Source organism: Protopterus annectens, chromosome 7.part0, assembly GCF_019279795.1.
Source record: "Protopterus annectens isolate FY-2018-M chromosome 7.part0, PAN1.0, whole genome shotgun sequence".
Classification (NCBI taxonomy): Eukaryota; Metazoa; Chordata; order Ceratodontiformes; family Protopteridae; genus Protopterus; species Protopterus annectens.
This window is the reverse complement of record NC_056739.1, coordinates 1054438538-1054465915: the sequence shown is the minus strand read 5'-3', so window position 1 is coordinate 1054465915 and position 27378 is coordinate 1054438538. Positions and strand designations below refer to the sequence as shown.

At 43.5% G+C, this 27378-nt stretch overlaps 1 protein-coding gene across 4 annotated transcripts in view; it reads left to right on the top strand.

Moving 5' to 3' along the window:
- The window catches only part of LOC122806846 (cyclin-dependent kinase 17-like), a 2140137-nt gene that overhangs the window by 206380 nt on the left and 1906379 nt on the right, over positions 1–27378 (top strand). The window lies entirely within an intron of this gene.

The window sequence follows — 27378 nt, the reverse complement described above, 5'->3', positions numbered from 1 at the left end:
AGACCTGCTTACATGAGGTTGGCACTGCTTAAAGAGGTATACCACTAGACAGATTGAATTGGCTCACCTACACATTGCTTACACTTGAGCTGTGCTGCGATTAGCATTGCTTAATGGTTAATTAGCACTATGTTTGCCATTTGCAATGATTTATTCTTCATTACAGGTTATATATGTGTCTGGTATCTGTGATTCATGTGTACATACACTGTATACAATAACACCTCCAATCTATGCTTACTGCAGTACTCCAGTTCACATTTATGTTCTGTGGCAGGTTATCCAACGTCACACTGTACATAGATGCAGTTCACATGTTTGGTTTGATTTTCTTGTGGTGAGACTTAGTTTGCTGATACCTCGTGCACATCTATTGCTATGATGGCTTGGTGGTTAACTACTGTGACTGTAGTGTACAGGGTCCTGAGTTTGAGCCTTGCATAGGCAGTTTATTTTGTTGCTGGACAGAACATGGCCCGTTGGATCCAGAGTGATTAAGGCACTTTAAAGCGGTTGTAAGCAGGTTTGCTCGATGGTAAGCACTGCTAACCTCCGGTTACAATTTCTTACACTCAGTTAGCTTCTACTTTGCTTAATCTGTGTGGGCAATGCTTACCCCCACGCAAACACACTTAGGTACGCTTACTGCTGCTTACTTGTGCCTTATTCATTATGACCCTAACATATGTGCATTTTATGCAGTACTGCAGTTCACATTTAAATGTTATGTAGGTTGTACGACAAAACGATGTAAAATTATGTTCATATACAGATTTCCCTTGGAAAATGATTTGTGCTGCAGTGGGACTCGAACCAGGAATGCTCTAACCACTCCAGTATTGCTGTGCTGCTTCATTTGCATATATATTCCTTGTTATCCTCTTCAGCCTTTTCAGCTGCTTTAACCGTAGCTAGGCAATGGGCAAACCCGCGCACGTACGGTTAGCTGTACTCTGGGGTTTTAAAAAAATGAATACAAGGGTTTATTTGTTTTATTTCAATGTACTGTTGCTGTTGAACACATGGGGACTGTTGGTGGAGATGTGCGGACACCTATGAGCAGTTTCACTCATTTATTTACACTTTCTTCTGATGTTCTTCGTGTTTCACTGTTGCAGTCATTACATTTGGGTAATCTTCTGGCAGGTTGCCCTCAGTCAGCCTGAATTCCAAAGTCTTGGGTCCTGCATCGGTTGCTGTCTTCTCTTCCATGACGTCAGGGGTATAAAACATGCAGCCGACGCCATTTTCTTCAGTCTTTCTTGCCGCGCGGTGCCCAAAGCAGAAGCATTTCGCAAGTGCCAGTCAGCCGACTACTGAAATATTCGAGTTTGAGTTTCAGAACCGAAGTCTTCACTAAAGCTAAGTACCCCGTTGGGGAAACTTTTCTTGCTTTTTACCGATGTCAGAAAAAGTTAATAATTGTATTACTTGTGGGAAGCAAATACCACATAAGGATTTCCATTTATACTGTATTCCTTGCCTAGGCCCTGATCACAACGTGCCTGGCTGTCAGTTTTTTGCTAGATTTAACCAACGCACTATTAAGCGTCTGTATATTTTTGCATCTAAGGATTTTGGAAACAGATTTAACTACCCAGGAATGTTGTCTGATAGCAGTCCGACTACCGGAGTACATAAAAAACGCAAAGCGAAAGGCAGTCGAGTTCCAAAACTGACGACAAAGCTTCTCCTAAGCCAGTTGCCAGTACTCAGTGAGGCGCTTTTGCAGCCCCTGTTACCCGCTACCTTCGAGTCGCAGGCCTCTACCGACACCCATATGGAGTCCGGCATGCCATAAGATACTCAAGGTATTGAACCGACAGATGTATCTCCCTCGGATGGGTCCAGAGCCGCTGAGCAAGCATCGGCTTCTGAGGGTGTATTCAGACCTCAACATTTCTATATCAAACCGACAAAAGCTGCAAAACCTAAGGCAAAGACACCTTCTAAAACTAAAAAACTGATGCCTGAGCCACGTGCACAGACCTCTGTGTCTAAAAAACAGATGATCAAAATGGCTGAAAACCTTATTACCTGGATCAGGGGTACCCATCCCCCTCCAGATAAGAGACCTAGGCAAGACACTGACTATGAATCTTCAGATCAGGATGTCCTTCAAGGATGCATCTGCAGTCATAACAAATGGGTTGTCCTGTCGTCAGGCAGCCCTTCGGTCGGCCGGATTCCAAAGTCTGGGTCCGGCTTCGGCTGATGTCGCACTTCACCCGACATCATCTCTGCTGGTCTTCGGGTATAAAGGCATCAGCCGACACCATTTTCCTAAGTCTTTCTTACCGCGTGGCGCCCGAAGCAGAAGCTGTTCGCAAGTGCCGGTCGGTCAGATCCAGAGATTACTACTACCGAATACTACGAAGACTTCTAAAAGCTAAGTACCCCGTTGGGGACTCTTTCTTGCCTCAGCCGATGTCAGAAAAAGTCAATAACTGTTTAACTTGTGGGAAACAAATACCTCATAAAGATTTCCACTCTTACTGCCTGCCTTGCTTAGGCCCAGACCACGACGTAGCAGCCTGTTCGGCCTGTGCTTCCTTCAACCGACGAACGCTTAGGCGTCGGTCGGAGTTTGCTGAACAGTTTTTCAGCTCAGATTTTGCGTACATTATGCCGTCGGATCCTCCGACTACCCAAATTGTTAAAAAACGCAAAGAAAAAGACCGACACTCGCGGTCCGCGGTTTCGGCCGAAACCACGGTTAAGCAAGCCGCGAGTGTCTCGGTTTCGGCCGAAACCGAGAAAACCGGTTAATCTTCAGCCGAATCCATGACTACTTCTGAGGCTCCTGCTACCTTAGTTGAATCGGCCTCAGAGTTTTGCCTACTACTGTGGTTCCTAGTGATTTATCAGACACCATCCCTTTGGATGTCTCTACCCCAGCACGTGGTGCTGCTAGGCCTCCTGCAGCCATGTCTATTAAGGCCTTTGCCAGGGCTAAAGCAGCCAAAACTGTTAAATCAGTGCCTGTTAAGCCCCCCTCACACAGGCCCACTTCTAGTTCACAAATGCTTACTCTGGCAGAGGATTTAATATCCTTAATTAGGGGATCCCAATCTCACCCAGACAGGGCCTCTCAGCCCCCAGAAAAGAGATCTAGAGCAGAGCCCCCCGAGCCAGTGTCCTCTGATGATTCTGCGGATGACTCAGACATTACAGACCAGCCAGAGGCTCCTTTTACTACTTATGAAGATTCCGATGCTGAAGAATCCATTCCATCTGCCTCTCCACCAGAGGAATTTTCCTTTGGGGAAACCTTACATGCCATGAGAGAACAATTCCAATGGCAGGGACAAGATTTCTCAGATTCAAGAAAAGGCTTAGGACATTTCTGCACTTACCACAACATAGGCCCTTAGCTATACCTCCAGTACTGCCTGTTGTGGATGATGCATTTAATGATGTTTGCACTGCTCCTGATACTTTACCTCCAGCCCCTGCAAAACCAGATAGATTTTACAGGGTGCCAGACACTCATCACCACCTATACAAGGCCCCACTTGCAGATCCTGAGACTATATCCCAGGGACCTAAGGCAGTAGCCTCGACCTCAGCAAAAAACCCTATTCCTTCTGAAAGGGAATCCAGGTCCTTAGAGAGATGGGGGAAAAAAGTTTACACCTCTGCTACTCTCTCAGCTAGAGCTTTAAACTGTCAGTTTCATATGATCCAATACCAAGAGTTTATGCTTGATCAGTTAACTAAGAAGCTGTCCTCTGATTACTCCTTAGATAAGAAATATGTTTTAGAAATGGTGAATAACATCCAACAGGTTAGTAACAATTCTTTAAAATGTGGCTATGATGCACTGGAGGCTTCATTTAGATCAGCCATGACTGGCACAGTGATAAGAAGGCATGCATGGTTGAAAGAACAGGTCTTGCCGGATCATGTTAAAGCAAAGCTGTTAGATGCTCCTATGGATAAGGCCAGTCTATTTGGTACACCTGCTCAGCAAGTAATGAAGAAAATGGAAGAGAAGGCAAAATCTGTACAAACAGTTAAGGATTTCTTACAGGTTCAGGCCCCAAGGTTTAGCAGGAACTGGCCTGCCAAAAATTGGTCCTTTCCAGACTCCTCAAAATCTCAAAGAGGCAGGAATAGACGCTCTAGAGGCAGAAATCAATCCAGAGGAGGTGCTTACAGAGGACGACAGTGGCAAGGCAATAACCGAGGCACAGACACAACCACTGCCACTGCAACAGGACAATCACAGTGACTTGGCTCTGACACCGCCTACCAGGGAGCAAATAGCAGCACCTTTAGGCGGAAAGTTAGCCTTATTTTCGAAAAATTGGCACTATATCACAAAAGACAAGTGGATTTTACAAACCATAGACCAAGGCTACAGGTTCCACTTCCACACCTTACCAGTAAAAAGAGGAATGCCAAACCTACCTCCAAATCAAAAAACAGAAGCTCTAAAGCAGATAGCGGAATTAACAAAGATGAGAGCTGTGGAAAGAGTGCCAATAACAGAACAGGGCAAAGGATTCTACTCCAGACTCTTCCTAGTACCAAGAAAAGAGAAAAGTTGGAGACCTATTCTCGACCTGTCCGTCTTAAACACATACATCATTGTCCCAAAATTCAAAATACTGACCCTACAGCAACTTCTTCCCATGCTGGGCAAGGAGTGTTGGCTGGTAACTCTAGATCTCAAGGAGGCATACCTGCACGTCCCCATACGACCAAATTGCAGAAGATACCTCAGATTTCTTGCAGGATCAGAGCATTATCAATTCTCAGCATTGCCCTTTGGCTTATCTACTGCGCCCAGAGTTTTCACAAAATGCCTGGCATCAGTAATCGCTCACTGCAGGCTACAGGGAATCCAAATTTATCCATACCTGGACGACTGCCTGTTACAAGCGGACAACAAAAGCAAGCTGACAACAGATTTACAAAGAGTCATTTGCTTACTACAAGCCCTGGGATACACAGTCAATTTACAAAAGTCAAGACTGATACCATCCCAAACAAGAACATTCTTGGGTGCGAATTGGACACAGTAAAACAAATGGCATTCCTAACTGCAGAAAAACAAAACAACTCCCTCTTTACTTCTTGGCATTAACAAAGCAGAACAGACTAACAGCAAGAAAAGTACTGCAGGCCTTGGGCTTCATGGCATCATGCATAATCTTGGTCCCACATGCCAGACTGCATATGAGAAAGCTACAGTGGTACCTAAAGAATTTATGGTCTCAACACAGGCACAGCTTAGAAACCGAAATCCCACTAATCCCATGCCTGAAACAGGAGTTCCTATGGTGGGCTCAAGCATGCCAGTCAAACCCAGGCTTACCCTTCCACAACTTTCAAGCAAGCCAAACCATCACAACGGACGCCTCAGACCTAGGCTGGGGCGCACATGTTGGACAAATGCTTACAAGGATTGTGGACTCAAGACCACCTGCACCTGCACATAAACCAAAAGAAATGCTGGCAGTAAAACTAGCAATCCAGAAATTCAGACCATTCCTCAAAGAAGGCCATTTAATGATAAGGACAGACAACACCACAGTCATGTGGTACATCAACAAACAGGGAGGCACTCATTCATACCCCTATGCAGAATGACTCTGGACCTTTGGAATATGGCTCTGAGCTACAACATCCAGTTACAGGCAATATTTGTGCCGGAAAAGAAAACACCCTAGCAGACATGTTAAGCAGAACCACCTTGGATGCTCACGAATGGATGCTACACCCGGACATCTTCAAGGCCATCACAAAGAAATGGGGAATGCCACAAATAGACCTATTCGCATCCCCACTCAATCACCAGCTCAAAAAATTCTGCACAAGGACATACCACCCACTTGCATGGAAGGTGGACTCTCTATCCTTAAGTTGGAAAGGCCTGACAGCATATGCATTTCCACCTCTTCCTTTGATGCACAAGGTACTACTGAAAATCAAAGAGGAACGTCCAAGGATAATCCTGATAGCTCCGAATTGGCCAAGACAACACTGGTACCCATTGCTGAGGAGCATGTCTCTGGGGAGAATGTGGTCAATACCCCTGATGCCTTTGATGTTAACTCAGAACAACTACAATATCATGCACCCAAACCTAAAAACCTTGCAACTGACTGCCTGGAACATCACATAGCAGCAACTAACCCAGACCTATCCCAAAGGGTTAAAGACATTATCCTTGAAGCCCGCAGACCTTCAACAAGAAGGAACTATGCAGGAAAATGGAAAAGGTTTGTCATTTGGAGTACTGAAAGAGGAAAAGATGTGTCGAACATAGATATTGCTAACATCCTGGAGTACTTGGCAGAGCTTCTACATACAGGCCTGTCCTATTCCGCCATCAAGATACATGCATCAGCTATTTCAGCAGAATACAGCTTCGATCCACCTGTCTTTTCGCATCCTCTACTCAGGCAGTTCCTCAGAGGGATCAAGAATGTAAAACCTCCTAGGAAACCACCATTGCCAGCATGGGACTTGAACTTTGTGCTAGAAAAATTGACACTCCCTCCATTTGAACCAGCAGCAACAGCAGATCTTCAACACCTATCATGGAAAACTGCTTTCCTACTGGCAATTACTTCAGCAAGGAGGGTTTCGGAACTACAGGCCTTAATGGCAGTACAACCCTTCCTAATCTTCCATCAAGATACGGTGTCCATGAGAACTAATCCTACATTTATGCCTAAGGTGGTATCCAGAGTGTCTTTAAACCAGGCAATCCACCTACCTACCTTCTTTCCCAATCCACAGAACAGGGGAAAGACTGCTGCATACCTTGGATGTACATAGACAGTTACGCTACTACCTGGACAGAACCAAAGGTAACAGAAAAACTGACCAGCTTTTAGTAGCCTATGCAACAGGAAGGGAAGGAAAAGCAATTTCCAAACAGACAATCTCCAAATGGATAGGAAATTGCATAAGATTCTGTTACTCCTACCATGGAAAACCAATTCCATAGAACATAAGACCTCATTCTACAAGGGCTACAGCCACTACCACAGCTTTCTTACGAGGAGTGGCAACCAAGGACATTATTGAGGCGGCTACTTGGACCTCCGTGCATACATTTGCCAAGCATTATAATTTACCTCTATACTCTAGATCCCGAGCAGGGTTTGCCACTGCTGTACTGCAAGGGATCCTAACTACACCATAATTTTTCTTCCTCCACCCCTAGTTTGGCTATGGTATTCTACCCATTTGTTATGACTGCAGATGCATCCTTGAAGGACATAGTACAGTTTTGTACCTACCATAAATGTAGATGTCCGAACAGGATAGCATCTGCAGTCAGGATTACCCACCCTCCTTCCCCTCTGTGGTACTCCTAGGGTATTTACCCTCCTAATAGCTAGCTGGGGAGTCTCTTATGGTGTATTTGTTTGTATATATGTACATACATGCTTATTTTTTGTGTTTGCCTTCTACTTTTTTGGAAACATTGGCATTTATCCAAAATTTAGCTTTCCAAGAGGGCAACTGGCATCTGGGGCAAGAAACACTGAGGAAAATGGCATCGGCTGATGCCTTTATACCCGAAGACCAGCAGAGATGACGTCGGGTGAAGTGCGACTTCAGCTGAAGCCGGACCCAGACTTTGGAATCCGGCCGACCGAAGGGCTGCCTGACGACAGGACAACCCATTTGTTATGACTGCAGATGCTATCCTGTTCGGACATCTACATTTATGGTAGGTACAAAACTGTACTTTTCTATTTCTTCTGATTCCTCTTCTGATCAAGAATTATCTTTACCTCTCTATAAGGATTCTGATGCTGAGGAGTCTATTCCATCTGCATCTCATCCTGAGGAATATTCATTTGGAGAAACCTTCCATACTTTGAGGGAGCATTTTCACTGGGAGAGTCAAGACTTTTCAGAATCAAAAAAGAGGCTCAGGGATTTCCTTCTTCACAAGCCTTTAGCCATTCCTTCTGTGTTAGAAATTGTGGATGATATGTTTTTGGAGTCAAGCCTGACCCCCTGACTCATTAGCTCCGGCTCCCAGTAAGCCTGACAGGTACTACAGGGTCCCTGACTGTCATAAATTTTTATTTAGAAACCCTGCTGCTGATCCTGAAACAATTTCACAGGGTCCAAAGGGAGCTAAGGCCTCATCAGCAAAAAACCCTACCCCCTCCGACAGGGATTCAAGGGCACTGGACAGATGGGGAAAAAGGTTTATACATCTGCAGCCCTGTCAATCAGGGCATTAAACTGTCAATTTCATATGCTTCAGTACCAACAACATGTTATGGGACTGCTGAAACAGAAAATTATGTTGATTTCAGAATGTGCAGAAAGTAAGGAGTTGCAGGAATTATTGCATGCAGTTGAACAAGTTGGAAAGCATACTTTACAATGTGGTTTTGATTCTTTAGAGGTCGTCTGCAGGGCCGCAGTTACTGGATATGTGATTAGGAGGCATGCCTGGTTAAAGGAACAAAATTTGCGTGATCATGTTAAAGCTAAATTGCTAGATGCACCTTTACAGCATGATTCTCTGTTTGGCATTAAGGCAGAAGAGGTTTTAAAGAAAATGGAAGACAAAGCTAAGTCTATGCAAGCTGTTAAAGATTTCTTACAAGTGCAGCCACCTAGATTCAGTAGGCACTGGCCTACAAAAAATTGGTCCTTTCATGTGTCAGACAGAGCTAAAAGGGGAAAATCCAGACGCCCTAAGGGTTCCAGGTACCAGGCTCAAGACTCATACAGGTCAAAGCAATGGGGCTCATCCACCTCCAAATATGGAGGAGATAAAGCGCAAACCTACAGAAAACAATCCCAATGACTTCCATCTGCCTACACCAAGCACTTATCTTTTGGCAGCACCCATAGGGGGAAAATTAGCACTTTTTGTTCAAAATTGGCAGTTAATAACCCAGGACAAGTGGGTACTAGACATCGTATCACAGGGATACAAATTCCATTTCCACACTCTGCCATTGACAAATGGTTGGCCAGATCTGCCAAAAAAACAATGGGCAGAGGCACAGAAACATGTTACGTCCCTCATGGATATGAGGGCCATTCAGACAGTACCAGAACAGGAAAAAAGTTTTTACTCAAGACTGTTCTTGGTACCCAGAAAGGACAAGGCCTGGCGGCCAATACTGGATTTATCGATTTTGAACACATACCTGGACATTCCAAAATTCAAAATGCTCACCTTGCAACAGCTTCTGCCCATGCTGGGCAAGAATGCTTGGTTGGTGACCTTAGACCTAAAAGAGGCATACCTGCATGTTCCAGTAAGACAGTCATGCAGAAGATACCTCAGATTCAAGGCTGGCTTAATGCATTACCAATTCTCTGCACTGCCCTTTGGCTTATCTACTGCACCCAGGGTTTTTACAAAGTGCCTGGGACCGGTAATTGCATTTTGCAGACAAAAAAATATTCAAATATATCCTTACTTGGACGACTGCCTCATTCAAGCAGAGAACAAGGACACACTCTTCTACGACACCTGACGTTACACAATAAACGAAAATAAATCACAACTGGTACCCTTTCAAAATATAACATTCCTGGGTGCAAGCTTGAATACAACTACCCAGATGGCTTATCTCACGCCAGACAAACAAAGGCAACTGACTACTTACTTCAAACTGATGGCAACAAAAATCCAATCTTCTGCAAGACAAATTTTGCAGGCTCTGGGCTTCATGTCATCCTGCATCCTATTAATTCCATATGCAAGACTGCATATGAGGAAACTTCAATGGTACCTAAAAAGTTTATGGAGTCAACATTCACACAGTTTGGAAACAATGATTCCTCTCATCCCCTGCCTGCAACAGGAGTTTCTGTGGTGGGCAAAGGCCTGTCACCAAAACCTGGGATGGCCCTTCACTCTACCCCCTGCCAGCCAAACCTTAACAGACGCATCAGATTATGCTTGGGGGGGCCCACATGGCAGGAAGATGCATTCAGGGCATATGGGCACCAAATCAAATGCATCTACATATCAACCAGAAAGAGATGCTAGCTGTTCAGAATGCCCTAACAGCCTTCAAGGACTTACTTCATCGAGGACAACTACTGATAAAGATGGACAACACCACAGTCATGTGGTATATAAACAAGCAAGGGGGCACACACTCTTACCCCCTTTGCAGATTAGCCATGGCACTGTGGGACACTGCTTTGACCAACCAAATAAATCTTCAAGCTCAATTCCTGCCAGGAAAACAAAAAGACAATTTAAGCAGAAACTTTATGGATCCTCACGAGTGGAAACTAAATCCACAAATCTTCAGCATGATAGCAGAGAAATGGGGGAGCCCAGACATAGACCTATTTGCCTCTCCTCAAAATTATCAACTGAAAAGATTCTGCACAAGGACTTATCACAGACGAGCATGGAAAGTGGACGCCCTATCCTTCAGTTGGAAAAACCTATCAGTTTATGCCTTTCCTCTTCTGCCTCTGCTACCCAAGGTCCTCCTAAAAGTCAGACAAGAGAAGCCAAAGATGATATTAATTGCCCCCGCCAATACCGGTACCCAATCCTAAGGAACTTGTCTCAATACCCAGCTTGGACCTTGCCTCAAAAACCACAACTGCTGTCCCAGCAAAACAATCAGATCCTGCACAATCAGCTACAGACTCTGAACCTAGCAGCATGGCTAATCCTGTCATCTTACAGACAACACCTCTCAGTAAAGCTGTGCTGGATGTCATTTTGGAAGCCAGAAGGCCTAGTGCTAGAAAATCTTATGCTGACAAATGGAAGAGATTCTGTGCTTGGAATTGAGCACAAGGAACTGATGCAGCAGAACCAAATATTCCTCGGATATTACAATACTTAACTGAGTGCTGGACAAGGGCCTATCTTTCTCATCAATCAAAATTCATGCCTCTGCCATTTCAGCTCATTACAATACAGAGCCACCAATCTTTTCTCATCCTTTACTAAAGTAGTATCTTAGAGGAGCCAAAAATGTAAGGCCTCCTAGAAGATCACCATTACCTGCATGGGACCTCAATTATGTGTTGGAAAAGCTCACCATGCCTCCATTTGACCCAGCTGCTACCGCGGATATAAAGTTCTTATCATGGAAGACGGCTCTGCTACTAGCAATTACTTGAGCAAGAAGGGTTTCAGAGCTTCAGGCCCTTATGGCTGTAGAGCCTTTTATCATATTTTACCCAGACAGGGTGTCTCTGAGGACAAATCCTACGTTTATGCCTAAGGTGGTTTCCACTGTCTCTCTTAACCAAACAATTCACCTGCCAACCTTTTATCCAAATCCGCAGAACAAAGGGGAGAGAATTCTGCATTCCTTGGACGTACACAGGCAGCTAAGATTCTACTTGAGCAGGACTAAAGCTCTAAGAAAAAACGAGCAATTACTAGTGTCATATGCTGCAGGATCAGAAGGAAAGGTTATTTCAAAGCAGACAATTTCAAAGTGGATTAGCCACTGCATCCGTTGCTGCTACTTGCATCATGGCAAACCTGTGGCCAAGGGCATTAGGTCTCACTCCACCAGGGCTGCAGCTACTTCAGCAGCCTTTCTCAGAGGAGTACCAACTAAGGACATACTAGAGGCTGCTACTTGGAGTTCTGTTCACACCTTTACAAAGCATTATCATTTGCCTCTACTCTAAGTCCAGGGCAGGCTTTGCCACTGCAGTGCTGCAGGGCCTTATAGCCTCACCTAATGCTGTTTAGCTCCAGCTTCCCAACCATAGCTGTGGGATTCTACCCAAATGTAATGACTGCAACAGTGAAACACGAAGAACATAGTACAGTTGTGTACACTTACCATAAATGTAGATGTTCGAGTGTATTCACTGTTGCAGTCCAGGTTACCCTCCCGCCATCCGTCTGTCCTTCTACAATTTATCTTTCCTTCTCTATCTTCTACAACATATGTGGTGTATTTGCTTGTAGATGAAGGTTGAGTTTATATTGCTGCATGTATACATCTATATATAAATATTTAGAACATTGCTACCTTTTTGGGGTGAGATCGGGGGCAAGAAAAACTAAAGAAAATACCATTGGCTGCATGTTTTATACCCCTGACGACCTGATGTCATGGAAGAGAAGACGGCAACTGACGCAGGACCTAAGACTTTGGAATTCAGGCCGACTGAGGGCAACCTGCCAGCAGATTACCCAAATGTAATGACTGCAACAGTGAATACACTCTAACATCTACATTTATGGTAAGTGTACACAACTGTACTTTCTACTTTGCAGGGGCGTGTTTATTCTGAGAGCTCTGCTCTCAGGCACACCCCCCTGCACTTGTCCACGCTCCGTGTAGGATTTGTAGCTCCAACAGCGCGCCTTCATTATTATGCATTGCACACTGCCGTCGTCCTGTTAAACTGCTGCTTACATGGAGGACTAGTTTAGTCCTGTACGGCAGATTAGTGAATCCGAGGGACTGTCTCTCTGCTTTATTACCCCTGCTGTGCCGTCCCCTTTCCCATGAGCCATACACATGTGAAAGGGACATCCTCACTTCCATAAGCCCTTCATAGGCTACTTTCTTAATCTTGTAGTGACTCACTAGACAGCTTCTCTGCTACTATATTCAATACTTCTAATACAGTTGGTTTAGACTTTTTGGCAGCCACCATAATTAGACTCAGCAAGGCCTTACTATCTCTAGGCAATTCCACTTCTGTATCATAGCTCAGAAAAATAATTTCCCTAGTTACATCATTTTTCTCATCCAGCATTGCTGATAGAGTTGTCTTCAGGGAATATTTAAAGTCTGTTAACTCATTAAACTCCCAGAAACTATGTTTCCAAGTACTGCTTTCTTCTTCGTCACACCTCCCAATGTTTGTCGTCTTCCTAAGGAAAAATGCTCTGGAGTCTACTTGGGGCATAAAAATATTTAACATTTCCAAGCAAAAATCCTAAACTTCTAGACATTGTTGCATATTTGGGAGACAACCATATACCCCCTTATTGTTTCTTTATGAATTGCTTATCCAATCTGTCTTCCCAATCCTTTCTAACCTCCTTTGACTGATTTTTATAGTTATCCTGCAATGTTATGTGTGGTCTACTAATTATTCCTTTTTTTTTTTACAGCAGTGTCTGTTCTAGATTCTACAAAAAATTCTACCAGTGCTGGGTCTTTTGTTTAGAACCTCCCAATTTCTTTCTTTTTGCCTATCCGTCCGTGATAGGGAATGTAATCTGTGACCTGAAGTCCAAATAAATTCTTGGCCTGTTCAAATTCTATTAGCTTTCTTTCTCTTGTTAGTTGCTCCCAATACCTTGGCTCCTTTGCCAGTTTTCTCCAATAAATTCCAGCCCCCTCTTGCCTGTTGTCTATATCCCCAGTTGCAGTCATCTCTCTTGGCAGTATCTCCTTTCTCCAATCTGGTGTTGACTTAGTTTTTAGAATACTTTTTGCTACTTTATGGATGTAATATTCTGTACGATTATCGTTATTCTTCTTAAAGTTATGCATCTAAAGTCCTAGTGTTTCCTTGCTTTTTGACCTTCCCTCATTTCATCATCATTCCTTTCCACTTTGAATTACAGGTTTCTGCTTGTGATATGTATAGGAGCCATAACTGTGTAGCTCTGCAATATCCCTTCAAATTGGGCAATCCCAATCTACCTTGTTCTTTTGGAATAATCCGTTTATCCCACTTAACTCTTGCTGTCTTCTCCTCCCAGACAAAATCCTTCAGCTCTTTATTAATAGTGGTCCACAACTTCTCTGGTTGATAAAAATATGCCTGACCTGTGTATAAGACTAAAGGGACTAAAAACAAGAGTGCATCTTATACATTTTAAGGGCTGTTTTATCCATGAATGTGGGATGCTGACAAATGTTTTTTTGTGTTCTTTCTATGCCATAGTTAGATCCTTCCCCTTTTTACAGTTCTTCATTATGACTTGAACAACAAATGATCCTTTATTCCATATGACATTCTTTTTTTATCCTTTTGTCTGTTGCCATGATTGAGTTTTCTTCTAAATGACTGTAAACTCTATCGGCATCAGTTTCAGTGTATAATTTATACATCGCCAGAAGACAGGTTATACCAGTATAGATGTTCATAGTGTTTCACTGTTGCAGTCATTACTCTTGGGTTATCCTGCTGGCAGGCTACCCGCAGTCGGCCTGAATTCCAAAGTCCTGGTCCGGCATCGGTTGCTGTTGCCTCTTCCCTGACGTCTGTGCGCCAGGGGTATAAAAGATGCAGCCAAGGCCATTTTTTTCAGTCTTTCTTGCCGCGCGGTGACCAAAGCAAAAGCAGTTCGCAAGTGCCGGTCGGCCGACTCCTGAGATTTTCAAAATCGAATTTCAGATCCGAAGTCTTCATTAAAGCTAAGTACCCCGTTGGGGAAACTTTATTCTTGCTCCAGACCGATGTCAGAAAAAGTTAACAATTGTATTTCTTGTGGCAAGCAAATACCTCATAAGGATTTTCATTCTTACTGTATTCCTTGCCTAGGCCCTGATCACGATGTTGCTAGTTGTCGGTTTTGTGCTAGATTTAACCAACGCACTATTAAGCGTCGGTATGATTTTGCCTTTCATTACTTTGGCCGAAGGTTTAATTATATAATGCTGTCGGAACAACCGACAACCGGCGTTTATAAAAAGTGCAAGGTAAAGGACAGGCATCCACGGTCCAAAACTGACGACGAGGCCCCCGCTAGGCCAGTTGCCAGTTCTCAGTGAGGCGCTTTCGCAGCCCCTGATGCCCGCTACCTCAGAGCCACAGGCTGCTTCCGACTCCCACGTGGAGCCAACTAGGCCTCTGGATACTCAAGGTATTTTCTTGGAAACTATTCCCTCAGATGGGTTTGGAGCTGCTGAGCAGGCATCGGCTTCTGCGGGAGTTTTCAGACCTACACCGTTATATGTCAAGCCTACCTCAGCCTCAGACAAAGACTAAAACAGCTCTAAAGACAAAGAAACAAGTACAGCATTCTCCTGCACAGACTTTCATGCCTAAAAAACAGATGCTTAAAATGGCCGAAGACCTAATTACTTTGATCAGGGGTTCCCATCCCTCTCCTGATAAGAGGCCTAGGCAAGAGGCAGAATATGACTCTTCTGATCAGGTTTCAATTTCCTCTGATTCTTCTTCTGAACAGGGATAAACTTTTTCTCCCTATGAAGATTCTGATGCTGAAGAATCTATTCCTTCAGCCTCTCCTCCTGAGAATTATTCTTTTGGGGAAACCCTGCATACCATGCGGGAGCATTTTCACTGGGAGAGCCAAGATTACTCAGAATCTAAGAAAAGGCTCAGAGACTTTTTTTTACTACTTCAGCACAGACCTCTTGCTGTTCCACCTGTTCTAGACATTGTAGATGTATTTTCGGAGTCCGGCCTGTCGCCTGACTCTTTACCCCCTGCACCTGCTAAGCCAGACAGATACTACAGGGTTCCAGACTCTCATAAGTTTCTATATAAAAACCCTGCTGCTGACCCAGAAACTATATCTCAGAGTCCCAAAGGGGTCAAGGCTTCCACTGCAAAAAACCCTTTCCCCTCTGTTAGGGATTCAAGGCACTGGACAGATGGGGGAAAAAGTTTACACTTCTGCTACCTTGGCTGTAAGGGCTTTAAATTGTCAGTTTCATATGCTTAAATATCAGCAATACTTAATGTCACTGCTTAAACAGAGAATGTTGACAAATTCTGAATGTTCTGATAACAAGGAAATGCAGGATTTATTGCATGCAGCTGAACAAGTGGGAAAGCATACTTTGCAATGTGGTTTTGATTCACTGGAGGCCTCTTGTAGGGCCACCGTCACTGATTCTGTCATTAGAAGGAATGCTTGGTTAAAGGAACAGAATCTGCCTGATCATGTTAAAGCAAAATTATTGGATGCTCTAATACAGCATGATGCTTTGTTTGGTGTTGAGGCAGAAGAGGTGTTCAAGAAAATGGAGGATAAAGCGAAATCCATGCAGAAAGTTAAGGATTTCCTACAGGTACAGCCACCCAGATTTAGCAGGAACTAGCCTACAAAGAATTGGTCCTTTCCAGTGTCAGACAGGCCACAAAGAGGCAGATACAGACGCCCCAGAGGCAGATCTCAGCCCCAAGGCTCATACAGGCTTAACCAATGGGGTGCTTCTGCCTCCAAAAGCGGAGAAGACAAATCACAACCATACAAGAAACAGTCCCAATGACTTTTCTCTGTCAGAGCCAAACACTTATTTGGCAGCCCCCTTAGGGGAAAACTAGCACTTTTTTCACCAAATTGGCACTTGATTACCCAGGACAAATTGGTCTTGAACATAGTGTCTCAGGGCTACATGTTCCACTTTCACACCCTGCCAAGGGCAAAAGGTATGCCAGACCTGCCACACAATCAATGGGCAGAGGCACAAAAGCAAGTTTCATCCCTCATGGACATGAGGGCCATTCAACTAGTACCACAACAAGAGCAGGGACAAGGAGTTTACTCGAGACTTTTCATGGTGCCTAGAAAGGACAAAGCCTGGAGACCAATACTGGACCTGTCTATACTAAACACATTTCTGGATGTTCCAAAATTCAAAATGTTGACTCTGCAGCAGCTACTGCCCATGCTGGGCAAGAAGGCTTGGCTTGTAACTTTGGACCTAAAAGAGGCATACCTGCATGTCCCAATCAGACAATCTTGCAGAAGATACCTCAGATTTATAGCTGGCTCAATGCACTACCAATTCTCTGCACTGCCCTTTGGCTTATATACTGCACCCAGGGTCTTCACAAAATGCCTGGCACCAGTAATTGCATTTTGCAGACAAAGAGGAATTCAAATATATCCTTACTTGGACGACTGCCTTATTCAAGCAGAGAACAAAGACATTCTACTAAAGCACCTGTCGTTTGTAAAAAGATTACTAATTTACCTAGGATACACAGTAAACGAAAATAAATTCAAACTAGTACCCTCTCAAGAGATAACATTCCTGGGTGCAAGCTTAAATACAACTGCCCAGATGGCTTATCTCACGCCAGACAAACAAAGGCAGCTGACTTCTTACTTCAAAATGTTGGCAACAAAGACCCAGTTATCCGCAAGGAAAATCCTGCAGGCTTTGGGCTTCATGGCATCCTGCATTCTGCTAATTCCATATGCCAGACTGCATATGAGGAAACTACAATGGTATCTAAAAAGTGTTTGGACTCAACATTGCCACAGCCTGGAAACATTAATCACCCTCATTCCCTGCCTGCAACAGGAGTTTCGATGGTGGGCACAGGCCGGTCACCACAACAAGGGACAGCCATTCATTTTACCCACAGCCAGGAAGACACTAACAACAGATGCATCAGATTATGCCTGGGGGTCCACATGGCAGGAAAATGTATTCAGGGCACATAGTCCGCAAGCCAGATGCATCTTAATATCAATCAAAAAGAGATGCTAGCTGTTCAGAATGCCCTGACAGCTTTCAAGGATCTACTTCATCCAGGACAACTACTGATAAAGACGGACAATACTACAGTCATGTGGTACATAAACAAGCAGGGAGGCACACATTCCTACCCCCTCTGCAGACAAGCCATTACTTTGTGGGACACAGCATTACTTATCAAGTTCTCCTGCAAGCACAATTCCCGCCAGGAAAAATAAATACTCTGGCAGACGAACTAAGCAGAAACCTCATGGATTCCCACGAGTGGAAACTGGATCCACAAGTCTTCAGCATGATAACAAGGAAATGGGGACGCCCAGACATAGATCTATTTGCCTCCCCTCACAACTGCCAATTACAGAGATTCTGCACAAGGATTTATCACAAGCAAGCATGGAAAGTGGATCCCCTATCCTTCAGCTGGAAAAACCTAACAGTATATGCCTTTCCTCCACTGCCTCTCCTCCCCAAGGTACTCCTAAAGGTCAGACAAGAAAAGCCAAAAATGATACGGATTGCCCCAGACTGGCCACACCAGCAGTGGTACCCAATACTAAAGAACTTGCCTCAAGGCCCAGCCTGGACATTGCCTCAAACTTCTCACTTACTTACCCAACAAAACAATCAGATCCTGCACAGACAACTCAGGACCTTAAATCTGGCAGTATGGTGGATAATGTATCCATTCAGAACACTCCTATTTCAAAAGCTGTTATGGATGTTATCTTGGAGGGCCCAGTACCGGAAAATCTTATGCAGAAAAATGGAAGAGATTCTGTGCTTGGAACCAGGAACAAGGAATTGACACGTTTGTACCAAATATTCCTCAGATTTTACAATGCTTAACTGAGATGCTGGTCAAAGGCCTATCCTTTTCATCAATTAAGATTCATGCCTCTGCCATTTCACCCGATTGCAACACGGAACCACCAATCTTTTCTCATCCTTTTAATAAGGCAGTACCTCAGAGGGGCCAAAAACATAAGACCTCCAAGGAGAGCACCAGTACCTGCATGGGACCTCAATTATGTCTTGGAAAAACTCACAATACCTCCTTTTGAGCCAGCCACAACAACTAATATAAAATTCTTATCCTGGAAAACAGCTCTGCTCCTAGCAATAACCTCTGCAAGACGAGTCTCGGAGTTAAAGGCACTCATGGCTGTGGAACCTTTTTATCATTTTCCATCCAGACAGGGTTTCTCTAAGGATGAACCCTACATTTATGCCTAAGGTGGTGTCCAGGGTGGCCCTTAATCAAACCATTCACTTGCCGACCTTTTATCCAAACCCACAGAACAAGGGTGAGAGACTTCTGTATTCTTTGGACATACACAGACAGCTACACTTCTACCTGGACAGAACTAAAGCTTTCAGAAAGACTGAGCAACGTTTAGTGGCATAATGCTGCAGGATCACAAGGAAGGGCTATCTCAGAACAGACTATTTCCAAATGGATAGGCCATTGCATTCGTTTATGCTACTCACAGCATGGCAAATCAGTACCTAAGGGCATTAGGCCACATTCTACCAGAGCAGCAGCCACTTCAGCAGCCTTCCTCAGAGGAGTACCAACCAAAGACATCTTAGAGGCTGCAACTTGGAATTCAGTGCACACCTTTACAAAGCACTATCACGTACCTCTCTACTCTAAATCCAGAGCAGGCTTTGCCACTGCAGTTCTGCAGGGCCTCATAGCCTCTCCTAATCCTATTTAGCCCAGCCACCCATCCTCAGCTTTGGGATTCAACCCAAGAGTAATGACTGCAACAGTGAAACACGATGAACATAGTACAGTTGTGTACCTACCATAAATGTAGATGTTCGAGTGTATTCACTGTTGCAGTCCAGGTTACCCTCCCACCGTCCCCCTTTCATTTGCTGGGACTTATCTGTACTTCTCTATTCTATACAACCTATGTGGTGTATTTGCTTGTTGATGAAGAAAATGTTTACTTTAGTGCATGCATGTTTATTGGCATAATCTATTTAGCCTACCTTTTTGGGGGCACCTGACATCTGGGGCAAGAAAAACTGAAGAAAATGTCGTCGGCTGCATCTTTTATACCCTTGACGCACTGATGTCAGGGAAGAGGCGACAGCAACCGATGCCGGACCAGGACTTTGGAATTCAGGCCGACTGCGGGTAACCTGCCAGCAGGATAACCCAAGAGTAATGACTGCAGCAGTGAATACACTCTAACATCTACATTTATGGTATGTACACAACTGTACTTTTTTATGATAGTTTGCATGTTTGCTCTTCATAGGTTCATAGGTTCATACTAGGCTATCTGCCCTAGGGCATTTATAAGCCTAGCCAGAGTGTGTTTGGCTTTCACCACCCATTTTAAATTAATTTTGCTATGCCTTTTTTTGAGGTTCGTATACTGTGCCTCTGTCTAACAGTGACACAGAAGTGATAGCCAGGGTAAACCTACGATCTCCCATCCACTCATCAAGATTCCTCTTGAAGAGAGTCTGCCTAACCTGGACTGGGATTTTATTCCAGAGTGAAGGGAGCCTCTGGGTTATGAATCTGTCCTATTTATTTCAGTGCTGAGGTTCAAGTCTCTTGAGCACGTAGCTCAATGGGATTTGGATTTTCTGAGGTGCAGCATGTCCATTAATTCCGGGTTGGACATGGCTTTATATGTCAGGCACAGATCGCCTCTGACCAGGCAGTATGCCACTGAGTAGAGCTGGAGTTTCTTTAAACGGGCAGCATATGGCATCTGTTTGAGCCCTTTGATCCTCTTGGTGAGGTACTTTTGGGGTCTTTCCAGTTGTTGCAGGTGTCTGGTAAGGTACATCCCAAAAGGGGCATTGTACTCAATTATGGGCCTGATGAGGGATGAGCAAAGAGGCACAATGACCTCCCCTGATCTAGATGTGAATCCCTTCATGATTAGGTGGGCTATATAAAATGTTTTTCTAACCACTTTGGCCACGTGGTTGTCAAATGAGAGATTGCTATCAACTTGGGTCCCCAGGTCCCTAATGACTTTTTCTGTACTTAATGGATTACCACCTATGTGGTAATTTGTGGGCACTTTGTTTTTGCCAAAGGGAATGACTATACACTTTTTGGCGTTTAGCTTGAGGCCATGGCTCTGGCACCAGTTGTCTGTTTCTATGAGGCCCTTTTGGAGGATGCTTGTGTCGGCTGGAGAGTTGATTATGGCACCCAGTTTGCAGTCCTCTGCGAACTTGGTCAGCCACAGTCCTTCCGTGTTGGCCTGTACCGCTGAGAAATATATACTGAACAAGAGAGGTCCCAGGACTGAGCCTTGTGGGACGCCCCTTGTAACTGGTTTGGAGTCTGACATGGCTCCAGCAATTCTAACCATGTGGGTTCTGTCCTTGAGCCAGTTTGCAACCCATCTAGTGACATTAGGGGTTTATATTTAAGCTGGTGAGCTTATCTATAATGCCAGAGTGGGGTAGTGTATCGAAGGCTTTTGCGAGGTCCAGGTAGGCTGTGTGGACCACCTTCCCCTCGTCAATGGCCTTGGTGACTGTTTCAAAGAAATCGACCAGGTTTAAGAGGCAGGATCTGCCCTTAACAAAGCCAAACTGGGTAGGATCCAGTGTCTGTAGGTCCCCAATATCTTTATGAGGTCCATGATGATCCTTTCCATAGCTTTGCAGACCAAGCTAGTCAGGCTTATGGAGCGATAGTTTCCAGGATCCGTTGAGGCACCACCTTTGTGGAGAGGGACCACTGTTGCTGTACGCCACTCTTTAGGTACATATCCTGTAGTAAGGCTAAGATTGAACAGTAGCTTTATGTTTGGGTTTAGCTCTTCTTGGAGTTCATGTAGGACGCAGCCCGGGACACCATCTGGTCCCATTGATGCTGTGTTTTTTGCTTTGGAGAGGGCGGCTCTTACCTGAGCATCTGAGATGTCAGGGGGGGCAGCACTCTGTTGGGATAGATATTTGCCCTTTTGGTGGGGGGTGTGGGAGAATTTTGCACTGAACCTGTCAGCTAGGATGTTGGCAATGTCTGTGGGCTCGGTGTATTTTTTTGTAATTTTGGACTAATTCTGAGCATATCTGGGAATTCCCACCCAGGTTCCTAAAATAACTAAAGAAAGCCTTGTGATTATCCTTGGTGTCCTGTGCAATTTTTCTCTCTAAGCTGGCCTTAGACGATTTTATGAGTGCCCATAGTTTTATTTATTTATTTTATTTATTTTACATTTGTTGACCGGGCTAGTCTAGCTGGATACATATCCTTTTTCAGTAGAGGCCCGGGGAGAAAAGCTCCCAAACATAAGAACAGTTAGGCACTACAATTTGATAGAAGTCTTACATTGTAGGGAATAACAAAACAGTAAAACAAACATTATATACATTCTTGTAGAGGCAAAACATAGGTTGAATAGGTCAGAAAACATAGGTAGATAAGGAGGAAGTAAATTGCATGTAAATAGTTTGAGAGAGAGAAGAGAGCAGTATGATGTTAAAGCTATGGGTATTAATCTGGGGTTGGACATGGGCATAACCAGTGGGACTTGAAATATTCTCTAAGATTGTTTTTGAATGGAGTGAGTGACGTCATGAGTCTAAGGTTATTGGGAAGGGAATTCCATTGCTTTCCAATAGAGTTAGCATAAAGAGCATTGCCACCTATGTTGTTAGATTTGATGGTTAATACTTGAATACTATTTGATGACCGCAGGGAACTAAGGTTGGTGTATGGGGTCAGGATTTTGGACAGTGAGGGGGTTTTGGCAGGTTGATGAATTATTTTGAAGGCTTCCGTGAGTTGATTAAATTTAAGAAGATTGGGCAGTTCTAACCAGCCGAGTTTCTTGAGGTTATGGCAATGGTGGGTACGATAAGGTGTTCCTGTTATGAATTTGGCTATGTGGTGGTAGGTGGTAGAAAGGTTGTTGATCTCACGCTTATTCAGGAAGGAAAACACCGGGGAGGCATATAGTAACGTGGAAAGAAGATGCGTACAGGCAATGGTTAATTTTGCATGAGGAGTAAGAAAGTTCCTGATTCTGTACATTGAACCTAGTTTCTTGTTAACAGATTTAATGGTTTGGGAAGTGTGGAGATCGAATTTGAGCTTGTGGTCAATAGTAACACCTAATAGCTTGGTGTGGAAGACAGGTTCTATGATGGTTCCATTAGAGGATTCCACAAAAAAGGAGCTAGGATTAGACGGTTGCAACGTTAGGGTTAAGGAAGTGGAAGACGAGGGGAAGAATAATAGTAACTTGGTTTTAGTTGGGTTGAGAATAAGTTTCAGGTCCGAGAACCATTTTTCAACTTTGGCAAAACATTGTTGGGTGGCTACTTGAAGCTTCTGGAGAGAAAGATCAGAGCAGATCAGGGTAGAGTCGTCTGCATATTGGATGCAGGCGGCACTGGGGATGATAGTGTGAAGATCATTTATAAAAACAGAGAAAAGAAGGGGACCAAGTATGGAGCCTTGGGGGACGCCTATGTTGTTAGGGAGTAGTTGAGATAAACTATTTTGCCATTGGACTGCTTGTTGCCGGCCAGAAAGGTAATCCTTGAACCAGTTTAGGCCTAAGTTATCCAGATGAAGGGTTTGGAGGGTGCGGAGTAATAGTTGGTGGTTGACCATGTCAAAAGCTTTTGATAGATCAAGAAAGAGTGCAGAGGATATAAGTTTTTTGTTGCGGTTGCTATTTATTGAGTCGACAAAGGAGAGGAGGGCAGTGGTAGTACTATGATGGGGGCGAAAACCATGCTGGGTACTTGACAGTAGATTATTGATGGTGAGGTAGTGTAGAAGTTGTTTGTGAATACACCGTTCCAGAGTTTTAGCTATTGGAGATAGTATAGCGATAGGCCTATAATTAGATGTTTCAGTGGAAGGGCCTCCTTTATGTAATGGAATGATGTACGAAGTTTTCCAAATAGAGGGGATGGTGGCATCAGTTATGGATCTATTGATCAAGATTGATATGGGATAGGCAATGACATCAGAGGCTAGTTGGAGGTATTCCGCTGGGAGACGATAGGCCGCAAGAGTGGACGGTTTTAGTTTTTTTATTAGGGTACGAATATAGGAGGTGGATACTGTTTGAAGGGTAAAGGAGCGAGGGGGTGAGTCATGAGGAATAGTTAAAGATGGAGAGGAAGTGGGTAGCTGGTCGGCTAGGGATTGGATGGTCTCTGTAAAAAAAAATGTTAAAGGCGTTGGCTATTTCTTCTGTTTTTTTACTTATGAGTTTCTCAGGTGTTGGGGTAGAAGATTTACCAGGATAAAGAAGGTTGTTAAATCCAGCCCAAAACTTTTTTGGATTAGACTGATGCTTCTCCTGAAGGTGACAGTAATACTGTTTTTTATCTCTAGTAATGTCAGATTTTGTGGAGTTTCTAAGCTGCTGGAATTTGATGCGATCTAGGGGAGTTTTAGTAGCTCTCCTTTTATTCCAAGCTTGGTCACGGAGTTTAATTTTTGTATTGGTTTCTTTTGTTAGCCAGGGAGTTGTACGGTCTTTGGTTCTAACAAGGCGAGTTGGGGCGTGGGAGTTGAGAATATTTAGGAAAGTGTCATTGAAGTATGACACACTCTCGGCTAGGGGAAGAGTAGTAAGGGTGTACCAGTTACAGGATTTTAGTTCTGCTAGAAATAGTTCTAGGTTGAATTTTTTCTTGTTTCTAATAAGTTTATATAGTTTTTTGCTAATACTGATGAGAGATGCCTTCCCTTTTTGGGATTTTGCTCTATCATGTAGTAGCTTCCTCCTTCTATTGTATAGTTTGTTTATGGCTGGGGTCCACCAGACAGGACGTCTGCCTTTGGAGGATTGGGTCTTGGTTTTATTTGGGATTACATGATCCATGCATTCCTGAAGGTGTTCATAGAATGCGTTTATAAAGGATTCTGCGGTCTGGGCCGTATTTTCCACAGGCCCGGGGGCTTTGAAGGATTTCGCCTCGGTTTTGAGGAGTGTGAAATTTGCTTTAGAGAAGTTTTTCACTGTGGTTTTCTGGGCAGGGGGTGGAATCGGGATGTGAATATCCAGTGAGATTAGTTTATTCTGATCTTACCAGTGAGGGATACACTTCTGGCCTGGAGCATAGTGTCCCCATGTTGGTGATGATCAGGTCCAGTATGTTTTCCCCTCTTGTGGGAGTGGTAACAAGTTGTTCCATAGCATTGGAGTTTATAAATTCTAGGAACCTTTGAGCTAGGGTGTTGGAGCTAGAGTAATGCTCCCAGTCTATGTTTGGGTAGTTGAAGTCGCCCAATATAATGGTGTTTGGAGAGACCTTCATATTTTCCAGTATTCTCAGGAAGGCCGAGTGGGATTCCTGTGTTTGGGCGGGTGGTCTGTAGCAGGCTATAAACTGGAAGGCAGTTTTACCCACAGTTAGTTGCACATGGATAGTCTCTGATGCTTTGTGCTGTGCCACCAACCTGGAGGTGTGGGTATCTTTGACTAATATTGATACTCCCCCTCCTTTTGTGGTTCGGTCCAAGTTTTGGGGCCGAAAAGCAAGGTATGAGGTATAACCTGGTAGTGCTGGGGTGCTCTCGGGAGCCTTGAACCAGGTTTCTGTTACTGCACAGATATCGATGTTCTCCATGCTAAGGAGAGTTTCGAGTGCGTGCATCTTGAGGTTTAGACTTCTGGCGTTGAGTAGCATTACTCTTAGTTTCTTATCCCTTGTGATACCTATGGAGGTGGATTTGTCTTTTGAGCCTTGCCTAAAAAAGGCACTATGGGGGGGTAGCAAGAGCCTTTGCCAATATCCAAAAGCCCAGGGGTGACAGGTGCAAGCCGTCCCTAGTGAAGCATCGTGACTTGTCGAGCATGTCATCCCAGGCTGACAGGCATTGGATCCCTTTTGAATGACATCAACACTTAAGCCAATTGTTGAAATTGATCATCTTGTCATATTGTGGCATCATTCTTGGTGAGGGTAAGATGCTACTCAAGGTCAGGGTCATACCGGCCTGGGCTACATGCTCAGAGAGCTCCTCTATGTCTCTGTCTCTTTTGTCTTTATGTCCGCTTAAGGAGGAGTATTATTTTTCCTTTTGTTAACTAGGTTGGTGTCTGTTCAGGGTGTGCAAATAAATTGTTCTTACTCATGGCTAAATCATCATGTAAAGCTGCTAATTTTTAACCAGAAGTTATTTACTGCATCTGGGCCTGGGGTTTTCCAGGAACTTTTCTTAATTTTGTTTCAATTTCTTTGGCCATTACTTCATCCCATTTCATATCCTGTACTTTTTAACTTATTCTTTCTTTTACTACTTTTATCCATTCCACATGTTTATGTTCCACAGACTCTTCATAGATATTTATCCAAAATGTCTGTTTCGTTTTTTTTTTTCTGGGGGGGGTTTCGAATCCCTTGGCCTTGTTTACCAGTTCTGTACAAAACTTTTTTGGGGTCATTAGTAAATTGCCTGTTTTGCACTTTTCCTTTATATTTATCTGCATATCTTCTAAGTTTTTTTTGCCTATGTTATCCTTATTTCATTATATTATATTATGATATCCTTAGTTCATTACTTGCAATAGTGTATGATAGATCCTGATCTGTTCTGATACTGTGTGTCGCTTTTATCACATACATCTTTCTGAGTATTTTTGTTGATCTGTTCCTTCTTTTGTATGATTCTAACAGTCACACCTCTTGTCTTAATTGCTTTATAGTTTTCTCTATTCAGTAATTCCATGATGGCATTTGATGTCTCCCCTCTCTTTCCCTTACTGCCCTGTGTTTTGTGTTAAGACTTTTATCTGTTATTAATTTAGCTGCACAGTAGTAGATCCTATTTACTGCTGTGATATCACATGTATTAGTATGAACAGTCCTGGTTACTGTATTTATTTGGTTTACCACACTTTTCTGTGGTCTTGTTTCTTTCATTGAACCTAATATGTCTATCCGTCTCTATTAAAATCAAGCAACTACTCCCTTAGATCATTTTCTTCTAACCTGAGGGCATATTCTTTATTCTCCATTACCTGGAAGCATTCTACAGAACGTAGCATCATCCTTGTGCCATACTCAGTTCAGTTTCATCCATTGTCATCCCTTGCTTTTTCCTATGGGAACTCACTGACCTACCACTCCACAACACTGACCTATGTCAGAGATGACATAGTTTTCTGTTCCTTCCCTTGCATTTTAACTACAGCTGAATTTTTATACTGGTTTCCTGCTGAAGGCTCAAAAGTGTCTTCATATGGCAACTGATCAGATGTTTCCTGCTCCACTAGTTTCTCCTTTGAGGATTCATTATTCTATCCTGCTAAGATATTATCAGTTAGATTTTCTACACTAAATCATTCACTTTGCAGGTAATCCATAACCTCATCTCCTGTTACTTTAAATTCTCCATTATTAATCCTCATTTCTACTTCCCTTTTTGTTTTCTTATTTTTTGCTTTGTAAAATGTTTCATATGTGGATGCCTTTGCCCATATTTCTCTTCGAATATCTTTGGTGCTGTTCTTTTTGTATTGATTAATTTTGCTTTCTCTACTGCATAAATATTGCACCATATTAAATCTCTTTATCTTCCCCAGGTCGATATTTCTTCTTCAGATGTCTCCTGCTCCTCATGTTTCTCCTTACTTGGGGAACGCATTGTTACATCATGCTGCGTATTAACCTGTGTTATACTTTCTAAATCCTTCAATTTGCAGGTACTACATAACTTCTGCTTCTACTTTTTTTAACTTCTGATTTACTGATGATCTCTATGTTCCAGCTTTGTAACCTTATTACTTGAATTGTGAAATTTTCCATATCTGGGTGCCATTAACTGTATTTCTCTCTGAATATTTTTGGGGATGCTTTTTTGTATTTATTAATTTGGCTTTCTCCTTTGCGTAAATATTGCATCATATCATATCTCTCTTTCTCATGTCCATGTTTCCCTTTTATACCTTCAATAACCTCTAGATTTTGTTATTTATATTTTCTCAGTTTCCTCAGTCACTTCCTTTTCTCAATGGCCCAAGGTTTCTTGGTATGTATAATGTTTTTCACG